This window comes from Penaeus monodon, unplaced genomic scaffold (genome assembly GCF_015228065.2).
Source record: "Penaeus monodon isolate SGIC_2016 unplaced genomic scaffold, NSTDA_Pmon_1 PmonScaffold_4853, whole genome shotgun sequence".
Classification (NCBI taxonomy): Eukaryota; Metazoa; Arthropoda; class Malacostraca; order Decapoda; family Penaeidae; genus Penaeus; species Penaeus monodon.
The window spans coordinates 3,240-15,000 of NW_023659723.1; the positions used below are offsets into that span (position 1 = coordinate 3,240).

General features: G+C 42.9%; 1 pseudogene; it reads left to right on the forward strand.

Moving 5' to 3' along the window:
* Positions 1-323: 323 nt before the first annotated feature.
* LOC119571033 overlaps positions 324-11,761 on the forward strand; it is a 15,901-nt pseudogene continuing 4,463 nt past the window's right edge.

Below are 11,761 nucleotides of genomic sequence, written 5' to 3' on the forward strand. Positions count from 1 at the left end.
TGCCTAAAAGTAAGGAAGGGAAGACATGAGATCATAATCTGCCGAGAGTGATATGAGGTCACGCCGTTTTCTAATTTCGTGGGGCACTCGGCCATTCCCATTTTCTTTTGCGTTGCACATAGAAAACGGAAGGCCACAGATGCACCTTTGTTATCAATCGTATTTTTAATATATACGCACATCGATTTCAGGACGTATAAGAATAAGGGTAAAGATGAGCGAAGGCCGACAGAGATATGACGAACGAGTAGACGGCGTCGGAGCGGCCAGCCTGAAGTGTCGTCTGTGACAAGAAGAAGTCGTGACGGTCACGACGGTGTTTTGTTTTCCATTTTTAGCTGCGGTCGGGGCCTCGTCGCCCCTCTATTTACTCCGCTTTCCTCGCTTGCAATGCCCGCCCCCTGTTCCCTCTCAGCCTAGAACACACTTCCAACCCCTCCGGCAGAAGAGGTGAGTCGAAACCCGCCCCAGGAGCGGCGAAAAGTGCGACATTTAAGCGCGAAAAGTTCAGATGCAGGAGAGAGAGGGCGAGCAGGGCGACGCCTCGACTCTCGCCACTTCCTCGGCCTCTCATTCTCGGAAGTTGACTCACCGCTCGGGATTGTAACTCGGCTTCCCGTCGTCGTCACGGGGGAGTGCGGTGAGTCAGGCCCAACGAGAAGGAGCGCAGGAGAAGCCTCCCAGGACTCTTTAAGTGTGGGGAAGGGATAATTCGTGTGTCGTGGGCGTGTTTGAGTCGTGTGGGAGTGAACGAGTGTGGGCGAAGGACCCCTGCTCCTCCTCGCCTTCTGCTCCTCCTCCACTCCTCCTGCGGGGCTGCTCGGGTAGAGACGCGCAGAGGACTCCCCTCGCACGTGCTTTTGTCCCCCGCCAGATCCCCGAAGGCACGGAGCCGAGGGCGAGGTTTGCTGGAATATCCGCAGTGGGAATTGCGAGCGAGTGCCAGTGCCTCGTCGGCGGTGAAGGGGAAAAGGGGAAAGGGGAAATTTTTGCAGTGCCAGAGGAATGTGCTGGTGTGGTCATGCCTTTTCTGAGCTCGCTGGCATTTCCATGAAGGCTTGTGCGTGTGCTGTCGTCTTTGGCTGGGAAAATATCTGGTAAAAGTTCGTTTTGTATGTGATCAAGGAGATAAATTTCATCGATGTGCAGCTTTGTTTGTGTGTGCCATGCATAACTAGCCACGAAATTAAATTTAAAAATCAATCAGTAAGATCATTTGTAAAGAAATGTGATGCAACTTCTTTTTATTCTACTCATACAAATATAGAGTGCTTCCATAATATCAGATTAAATTACTGAAGTAATTACTGTTGTTGTTTTAATTCTGTGGTTGAAATTCCATGCAATGAAGGCCAGATTGATATTAGAACAAGCTGAGAGGATAAGGTTATAGGATCTGAGGGCGTAACAGAAGCATGATGCGTAAAGTAATGAGCTTATTTTGCTAGACTTAGCTTTGGCTGTTATAGCATTATATATTTTATGAGTATCACAAAAAGGATGTATCTAAATGTATTTACTCCTAGTGTTCTTCTATTTTTAAAGCAAACCTGCAGGATTTGAATGATGATATAAGCAAAGATGAAACTGGAAATTGGAAGGATAAAGTGGTAGCAGTGTAGCAAAACCAAATGTTTTAGTAAGTGTGTTTTGTGTGTTGTGTTTACCAGGAAGTAATAACGAGAGGAAGCTTTTTTTGTTTTTTTGGTTTGTGTGTGTGTGTGTGTGTGTGTGTGTGTTGTGGTGTGTGTTGTGTTTGGGGGTGTTTGGTGTGTGTGTGTGGGGAGAAGGAGAGAGAGAGAGAGAGGAAGAGAGAGAGGAAAAGAGAGGGGGGAGTGAGTGAGTGATGAGTGAGTGAGGGGGTAGGAGTGAGTGGTGAGTAGTGAGTGAGGGAGGTATGAGTAGTGAGGTATGGGGAAGTGAGTGTGTGGTGGGGGTGAGTGAGTGTGTGGGGAAGAGAAGAGAGAGGAGAGAGAGAGGAGAGAGAAGGGGAAGAGAGAGAGAGAGAGTGAGAGAGAGGGAAGGAGAGAGAGAGAGTGAGTGAGTGAGTGAGTGATGAGTAATGTGTGTGGTGTGTGGTGATAAGTGTGTGTGTGTGTGTGGATAACGTGTGTGTGTGGTGGGGATAGTGTGATAGCATGTTGTGTGGTGGGGTTTTTTTTTGAAGCAGAAAAGAGTAAACATGTGAAGTATCTGTGTTTTTATTTTTGTTTTTTTGAGTAGGGAAAAAAAAAAATGTTTTGCTTTATTCAGTTATGGGTGAATTGAGGAAACTTTTTTTTTTTGTAAAATTTGGGTTCAACAATAAGGATACATATCCTGCTCCCCCATCCTCTCATTTTTGTACGCTAGGGGTATGGTTGAGCAACCCGCATTAAGGATGTTCCATGGTTGCGTGAGAAAAGGATTGAATATTTTTTGAAAAGTATGATGGGTCTGTGTATTTGTGGGGGGGGGTGTATCCTAAATTTTGTTTCATTGTTAATATGCATACTTGGTTACGTAACACACTCATGCACAACACACTGTGCACACACACACATGATGCCACACACAATGCATGCACACACAACATCATGCACACCCACGCAGCACACACACACATGCATGCACACACACACATGCATCACACACCCCACATGCATGCACACAAAACCATGCATAAACACCACACACACACCACACAAAACCACCCACACACACAAAACACACACACACCAAAACACCCCCCACAAAACCCCACACCCACACACCCACACACACCCACACACACACACACAAACAACACCACACACACACACCCACACACAAAACCCACACACACCCACAAAACACAGGGACCCCACACACACCCCCAGGGACACACAACACCACACGGGGAAACACACCCCACACACCCCCCACACACAAACACAAAACACCACACACACACACAAAAGGACACACCCCCACCACACACAAACCCCACACCACACAGGGACAACACAAAACAAAAACACGGGAACACACAACCCACAAAGGGACACACAAAAACACACAAAAGGGACACAAAACCCACACAACACACACACCCCACAACCCCACAAAACCACACACCACACACCCCCACAACACACACACACAACCCCACACCCACAACCACACGGGACACACCACACACACAGGGACACACCCCACCCCACACGGGGACACAACACCCAAAACCCCCGGGGAAAACAACCCCCACACCACCCCGGGACACACACACACCACACACAAAACACACACCCCACACAAACACACCACACCCCCACACACCCACACACACAAAACACAACACACACACAGGGAAAACACACAAACAGGGCCAAACACCCCCCACAGGGACAAACACACACACACGGGGACAACACACACACACGGGGAAACACCCCACACACACACAGGGACACAAAACACCCCACACGGGGACACACCCACACCACAGGGACCACACACAGGGACACACACACAAAACACACAGGACAACCCCCACACACACCACAACACACAACACCCCACAACACACACCACACACACACACACACACCCCACACAACACAAAAAACCCACACGGGACACACAAAACCCCCAAAAAGGGACACCCAAAAACACGGGGAACACCCACCCCAACAGGGACAAAAACACGGGGCCCCAAAACACACACACAGGGACACACACACCCACACACACCCACACGGGGACACCACCACACACGGGACACACACACACACACACGGGGACACACACCACACACAGGGACAAAAACCCCACCACAGGACCACACACACCACACACCACCACACACACACACACACACACACAACACACACCCCCCAAACACACCACACACACCCCGGCACACACACACAAGGGACACCACACACACACCCCAACCACCAGGGACACACACACACTTTGGACACACACAAAAGGCCACAAAAAGGGACACACCACCCCAAACACGGGACACACACCACCCCCACCATTGGACACACCACGCAAAACATGGAAACACACACACACACGCGAAAACACACAAAAACACACACACGAACACAACTCACCCCACACGGACACAAAACACACACACACGGACCCACCCCCAAAACGGACACACCCCACCAAAACACACACACGGACCACCACCCACACGGCCCACACCACACACAAACAACACACACACACAAAAATACACACCACACACAAAAACCCAACACACACACACAAAAACCATAACACACACACACCACACACCACACAACACACACACACACCCCACACACACCACACACACACAACACACACAAAACCCCAGGCACAAAAATCCCGGCGCGCCCAAAAAAAGGCACACAAAAGCGCGCGGGCCCTTTTTTCCCCAAAGAGCACGGCCCCGCACGCACCAAATCCCCAACGCACACCACACGCATACACACACACGCAAAACGATACACCACACGCATACACACACGCATACACACACCCGCATAAAACCCCACCCCGCATACACCAAAACCCACCCAACAAAAAACACCGCATACACCCCGCACCCCACACACACCACACACAAAAACACACACCACACACAAAGGCCACACAAGCGTGCCCCACAAAAAACAGCAAAGCGTGCGCCCCACCCCACAGCAACACAAAAAACCGCACACACAACGCCCCCCGCACCACAAAAACAAAACACATTTCACAAAAAACCCCAAACACAAAAAAATCCACACACACCCAACACACACACACACACAAAACCCCACCACACAAAACACCCCCACACAACCCCACACACACAAACAGGGACACTTACATCCATACACCATACACACAACCCCACACGAAACCAAACGCACCCCCAAAAATTTGTTTTAATGGAATGCAGGTTTTAGCAGCCCCGGGAATATTTTTATTTTTGGGCCCTTTTTCTCAAAAAAGCCCAGAAAAATTTCTTTCCCCTTTTCCCCTTCCCAACCCTTTTCTTTATTTTTTCTTCATTCTCCCTTTATCTTCCAAAATCTTCCCCTTTTCACTTCCTCCTCTTCTCTCTCCTCTCTTCTCCCTCCTCTCCTCCTTTTCCCCTCCTCGTCCTCGGCCCCCACCCTCGCCTCTCTTCTTTTCTTCTCTTTTCTCTCTCCTTTTTCCCCTCCTTCCTCTCCTCTTTTCTCTTCACCCCTCCTTTTTTTCTCGTTGTTTCTCCTTTCCTCCCCCCTTTTTCCCCACATTTCTTTTCCTTTTCCCCTCCCCCCCCTTTTTCCCCCAGTTGGGTTCTCCTTTTCCCTTTCCTTTTCCTTTTCTTCTCCTTTTTCTCATTTCTTCTCCTCTCCCCCTTTTCCTTTCTTCTTCTCTCCTTTCCCCTACTCTACTCTTCCCCTCCTTTTTTCTCCCTTTTTTCCCCCCCTCCCCCTCTCCTTCTTTTTCTCTCCTTTTTCCCCTTTCTCTCCCCTCCCCCTCCTCTTTCCCTTTTCCCTTTCCCTTTTTCCCCCTCCTTCCCCCCCCCCTTTTTCTCTCTCCTCCTCTCCCCAAAACCCTTTACTGCCCTGCTTTTTCTCACTCTTAGGGTTGTAAACTGGGCATCATCTCATCATCAAAACAGCCTGTCCCCAAATTTTTGAAAAAACTTAAAAAAGAGTCGTCTGTCACATGACAGTCCCCTAAAGGTGGGTTTTTATTTTCAATATTTTCTTAGCGGTTTTTTACTTCTCCCCATTTTTTTGTAAAACTGTTTTATTTATATATTTAGAGGAAATGGTTTTTAAATTCACTTTTTTTTTAAAACTACAGGAAGTATGTTCTTTTTTTTTCGCTCTTTTTTCTGTTTTTGTGTAGTGGTGATTAAAAAGTAACAGGATTGGCCCTTTTTCAGTTTTAAAAAATTTTTTCCGACAAAGAAGAATTAAATGGTAACTTTTTCTTCCCATTTCAAAAAAGAGCTTTGGGGGAAAAGAAAATTTTTTTTTTTGTAAAAAACCTGAGTGATTTCATCATTTTTTTTCATTCAAATTTTATTTCAAAATTCCCGTAAAAAATTATAGAAAAATGCTGTATGGCAACCGTAAAGGAAAATTCAAGGTTTTTATTGGGGTAATGGGGCAGAATCATTTTCAGGTCATCCCCTATATAAACTCAAATCCCCTGTCAATACGCTTTTTTGCCTCTTCTTTCTTCTTTGAATGCAAATTTTTTTTTAAATCTCCCTGATTTCTTCTCACACACACTCCCCAAACCCAACTCACTCAATCACATTTCCCCCTTCTCTTTTTTTCCCCTCTTTCCCCTCTCTCTCTTTCTCTCTCTTTTTCTTTCTCTCTCTCCCCTTTTCTTCCCCTTTTTCTTCTTCTCTTTCCTCTCTCTTTCCCCTTTCCCTCTTCTCTCTCTCCCTCCCTCTCTCTCTTTCCAAAACCCTCTCTTTTCCCCCTCCCCCCCTCCTGTCCTTTTTCCTCTCCTCTTCTCTCTTTTCCCCTTTTTCCTCTCCCCTTCTCTCTCCTCTCTTTTCCCTCTCTCCCCTCTCTCTCTCCCTCCCCCCCTCTCCCTCTCCCTTTTTCCCCCTCCCTCTCCCTTTCCTCTCTCTCCCTCCTCCCTTTTGTTTTCCCCCCACCCTCCCTCCCTTCCCCTCCCTCTCTTCCGCCCACCCCCCCTTTCCCCCTCCCCTCTCTCCCCTCCGTCCCACACCCCCCGATCTCTCTCTCTCTCTTCTCTTTTCTCTCTCCTCTCTCCCCCTTTTTCTTTTTCTCTCCCTCTCTCTTCTCTCCTTTTCTTTCTCCTCTTTCCCATTTCTCTCCCCTCTTTCCTAAACCCCTCTTTCCCCTTTTTTCTTCTTCCTTTTCTTCTCTCTTTTCTTACCTCTCTCTCTCTCTCTCTCCTTCCTTTTCTCTCTTTTCCCTCATTCTCTTTTTCGGCTATCTCTCTTCCCTTTTTCTCTCTTTTCCCCCTTTTTCTCTTCTCTTTTCTCTCCCTCCCTCCTCTCTCTCTCTCTCTCTCTCTCGTCTCCCCTCCCTCCCCTCTCCTCCTCTTTCTCCCCACTCTTTTTTCTCCCCTTTCTCTTTACCTTTCTCTCCTCTCTCCTCTCTCTTTTCTTCCCCTTTTTCTTTTCTCCTTTTTCTTTTCTTTTTCTTTTCTCTCTCTCTTTTCTCCCTCTTTTCCCTCTGCCTCCCCCCTCCCTCCTTTTCTCCCTTCTCTCCTTCTCTCTCTCTCCTTCTCTCCTTCTCTCTCTCTCCTTCTCTCCTTCTCTCTCTCCTCTCTTCTCTTCTCCTCTCATCCTTCTCTCCTTCTCTCTCTCTCCTTCTTCTCCTTCTCCTCTTCTCGCTCTCTTCCTTCTCTCTCTCTCTCTCTTCCCTCTCCTTTCCTCTTCCTTCTCTCCTCCTCTCCTCTTCTCTCCTTCTCTCTCTCTCTCTCCCCTTCCTTTCCCCCTCTTCTCTCTCTCTCTCTCCTTCTCTCTCTCTCTCTCTCTCTCCTTTTCTCTCTCTCTCTCCTCCTTCTCTCCTTCTCTCTCCCCTTCCCCTTCTCCTCCCCTCTCTCTCTCTCCCCTCTCTCCTTCTCTCCTCTCTCTCACTCTACTCTCTCTCTCCTCTCCTCTCTCTCTCTCTCTCTCTCTCTCTCTCTCTCTCTCTCTCTCTCTCTCTCTCTCTCTCTCCCCCTCCCTCTCCCTCCCCCTCTCCCTCTCCCTCCCCCCATCCCCCCTTTTCTCTCTCTTGCTCTCTCTGCCCCCTATTAAGGGATAGAGGATCCCTTTGTAATCTCCATAGCAGGCACCAAACCCTACTTATCCTGATGAGCTCCACCCTGCTCTGGCCTGAGGCAGTGGTGTGTGCCTCTGATAAGCTATGCATTTCAAATTTAGTCCTTCAGGTGCCTTGCCTAAGGTCTTGTTTTGTTTGCTAGATGGATTCTTACATAATTTTTTCCCTAACAAGTTGGTTTCCTAGGCAATGCTTTTGGCCAATTACCTTGTCATCATGTAATGTGTTAATTTTCTTCATAGTTTATAAATTGATTGATGGTTTAGCTTGAAATTATATTGAGCCCCAGGTTGCTGCTCTGTTCATATTACATAAGTTTGTGCAGTTAGTTGTTACTTCACTTCCTCTTTGTGCCCTGATACCTAGCTCATATCTTAATGGTTAAGTTCTTTCTCTGATAGGCAGAGTGTTCTGTGTGACACATCAAGTATCTACGTGACCCTTGGCCTTACAGCTGTTTTTGATTAATGGTATTGAATGGCAAACTTCAATTATTGAGAGCTTTGATGATTTATTTTGCCTTTTTCTTGTTCTATATTGATGAATGAAGGTCTTTCAGAATATTATCTTGCTGATATTTAGATTTACATTTAGGGAAGGAATATTGATGCTACAGCTTCAGATCTAATCTGTGTATTTGGATAAGGAATAATGATAGTACATTTTCATACTTGATCTTAATCTAGTCCGATGTGGAGTATCTGATAAGAGATAGAATGTGACAGGAACAGAAAGCTTAATAGACTGCAGTGCATGTCATATAAGGGCAGTATATCTAGGTGGAGAAACATCAGAGGAGTGTTAGCACATTGGTCAGTCATTTTTTTTCCCTGCACAGTTTTGTTTTCCAGATTAGTATGAATTATTTATAGTATTTGGATTTTCCTTGTTATTGTACTGGAATAGGTTGAAGATATTAGTTGAAAATTATTAAAGTATTACAGACAATACTAAGAGCAATATCAGATGCCAGAAATTATTTTCAAAAATCAAGGGAAAAGGAAAGCAGGTGAGACGGGGCAGTACTCGTAATTGGCTCATTGGTGACTTTGTACTTGGGGAGCCTTTTGTGTGTAAAACAAAAAATTAAACTCGCAGTGGACAGGCATGTAGGTACATACCATCCCTGGCAGCTTTGGGTTAATATCTTTTGAATTAAGTCTTTGTGGAATGTTATTGCTTAATTAACTTTGCATAGCTAGTTTGTTTTAAAAGTCATTTTTTTAGTTTTGTGTGACATTATTTTCCTTTGCTCATAGAGTAATTAATTTTCTGTTATATTTCAAAGAATTATAGTGCAATTTTGATGACACAAAAAGTGTCAGGTTATTTAAAAATCATTATATTGTGACAACATTTTCCTGTATATCCATCTTGTAACTGCCTAAAAAACTGACTGTAGCTGCACTTAATCTGCGGGTTTTTATGCATAGAAAAAACAGTTTAAGATGTGTGCAAAATTGTAGTTATTGTTTCATGCACTTGGTATTGTAACCATAAATTTTTTTACCAAATTACACTATAGAAGTCTCTTAGTATTTCCACACCAGTGGTATTTGGATTTACCTTATGAACATGCCCCTTTCCGTTGAACTCCCATTTCTTCTTCTTATCTATCTTTTCTTCCATATGTTATTGACAAATTTGGCCATAAAAATGTGTTAAGAAAATCATTGGAAAACTTGTGGTTGAGGAAAAGACCAGAGAGTGAACACTGTAAACTTTATAGCTGGTATGGCTTTAAACCTCAGCAGTTTCATGTTACAATTGGTAGTGGAAGGGAGACATGTTTTACATCAAAGGACGTCAGTCTTTCGAGTGTGTGTAGAGGCCAGAGGAGAACTGAGAGCATGAAAAATTCATATTTAAAAATTGAATGAAGAATTACTAGAAGAATGAGGGAGAGAGAGTACACAGTATCATGTATCTGAATTTAGGCATGAGCTGGAATTGTGTCATGCAGCGGGAAACCACAAGTGATGTCATGCCATTTTTTAGGGAAAATTTTTTTCTCAAAATGTTCTTGAAGTTCTTTGTTACTTTTTGTTTCCCTTATTTATTATGGCTACTTTTTTTTTTTTTTATTTATTTATTTATTTATTTATTTATTTTTTTTTTTATTATGGCTATCTATACATCCCCTTTTTGGGTACGTATTTAGAAATAAGGCTTTAGGGAACTTGCTTAACTCTCCTATTTAATTGTCATTTTCAACAACTTTGTTTAATTTTTCATTTCTAAAGAATCAATTTTTAAAGTAATTCTTTTCCCTTTCCAGATTCTGTGAGATAAAAATACAAGATGCGGTGGTTAGGCCTGAGCATCTTGTTGGTCGTAGCCACCCTCTCATGGGCTACACAGGAGTGCAAGAAAAAACCAACGTGTTTTGAATGTATTCAGACACCCAACTGCATGTGGTGTGGGAAACCTGGGGGTTTCACTTGCAGAAAACTCATTGTTGACTTCGTTGTTTTTATATTCTACATTTTTTATATTATAGTTGTTAATAGTTTGTTGGTGAGGAAGAATTATTTATTTGATAATATATTGTTTATTGATAATTTGTTATAAAGAAGCCATTTTTCTGAATTTTTCATGCTTAAATTTTGTTGTACTTAAACTAGGATGAACATATATCTTTTATATCTATATCCATCTGTATCTATATAGATAGATAGATATAAATATTGATGTATTTACAATAAAGGGTATACAATATGTGATATATTTTATATAATGTTACAATGCAAATATGATATATATATAAAGTTACATAGTTTTAGATTTGATATATTGTAGATTTTATGTATACATGTATACATATAAATACTTACTTATATTATTTAGTAATATATATATTTTTTAACAATCTTTCATATGGTTTCATTGTTTTTTTAATTTAGAATTATAACACTGTAATGCTAAAATTCTTGCTGTCTTCTTATTTTTAAAGTTATTTTCTCATGTTTTTGTTTTTTACTATTCCATAGAATTTCACAAATGAGAATGGCAAAGGACTATCAAGGTGCATCAAGCGAACTGACGAATTAGCTACTGAGTGGCGTGCACAGTGCGGCAGTCTGTACATCGATGAACCTGGCAACTACTATGAAAATATTGTGAACAATGAACCCGACAGCTGCAGGTGTACTGGCAGGTGGAAGTGCCAGTGCCAAATGGTGTAAGCATTAGTGGGAGCAGTTTCTGAAGAAGCTGTCGTGCAAATCAAACCTCAAAGAGTACAGATGAAGCTGAGAGTCCGTAGTTTTTCACTCTTATTTTTTTTATATTGTTTACAGTATTATTCATAGGTATTTTGTATCCTTGCTGTAGCCTAGCAACTATTTATATACCTTAGTGTATTGGGGTGTCCTTGGTTGAACTTATGTATGTAAAGATTTGTAGCTGTTTCTTAAAATCACTGATGTTATTTTGGTATGTAGATTATGTGTTTAAACAGAGGGATCCACTATATTTAGCGATTATTTTGAAATATGTATTATTAGAAACTTGGTAGAGGGTTTTTTCTCTTTTGTTGATACATGTAACCCAGTGTCTTTATTTTGTATGTATTATACCAGTTGTCATATATATATATATATATATATATATATAAAATATATATATATTTTATATATATATATAATATATATAAAATTATATATAAAATATTATATATATAATATAAATTTCTTATTGACACCTCTAATCAATAATATTCTTCAACAGAGGAAGCATACAACATGCAAGTCACTTTCAGACAAGCAGAGGATTACCCTGTTGCCCTTTTATTATCTCATGGACTTGTCTAAGTCTATGGAGGATGACAAAGAGTCACTCTCCAAGCTGGGAATCCTTTAGCTGATGAATGCAAAAAATCACAAGGAATTTCAAACTTGGTTTTGGTTCCTTGTGGAAAAAGTTTGTAATGCCTTACGTCAGCACTGTTCCTGAGTAGGTAGTTTGGCAAAAAAGGAAATAATAAACTAGTTGTGTGTCTG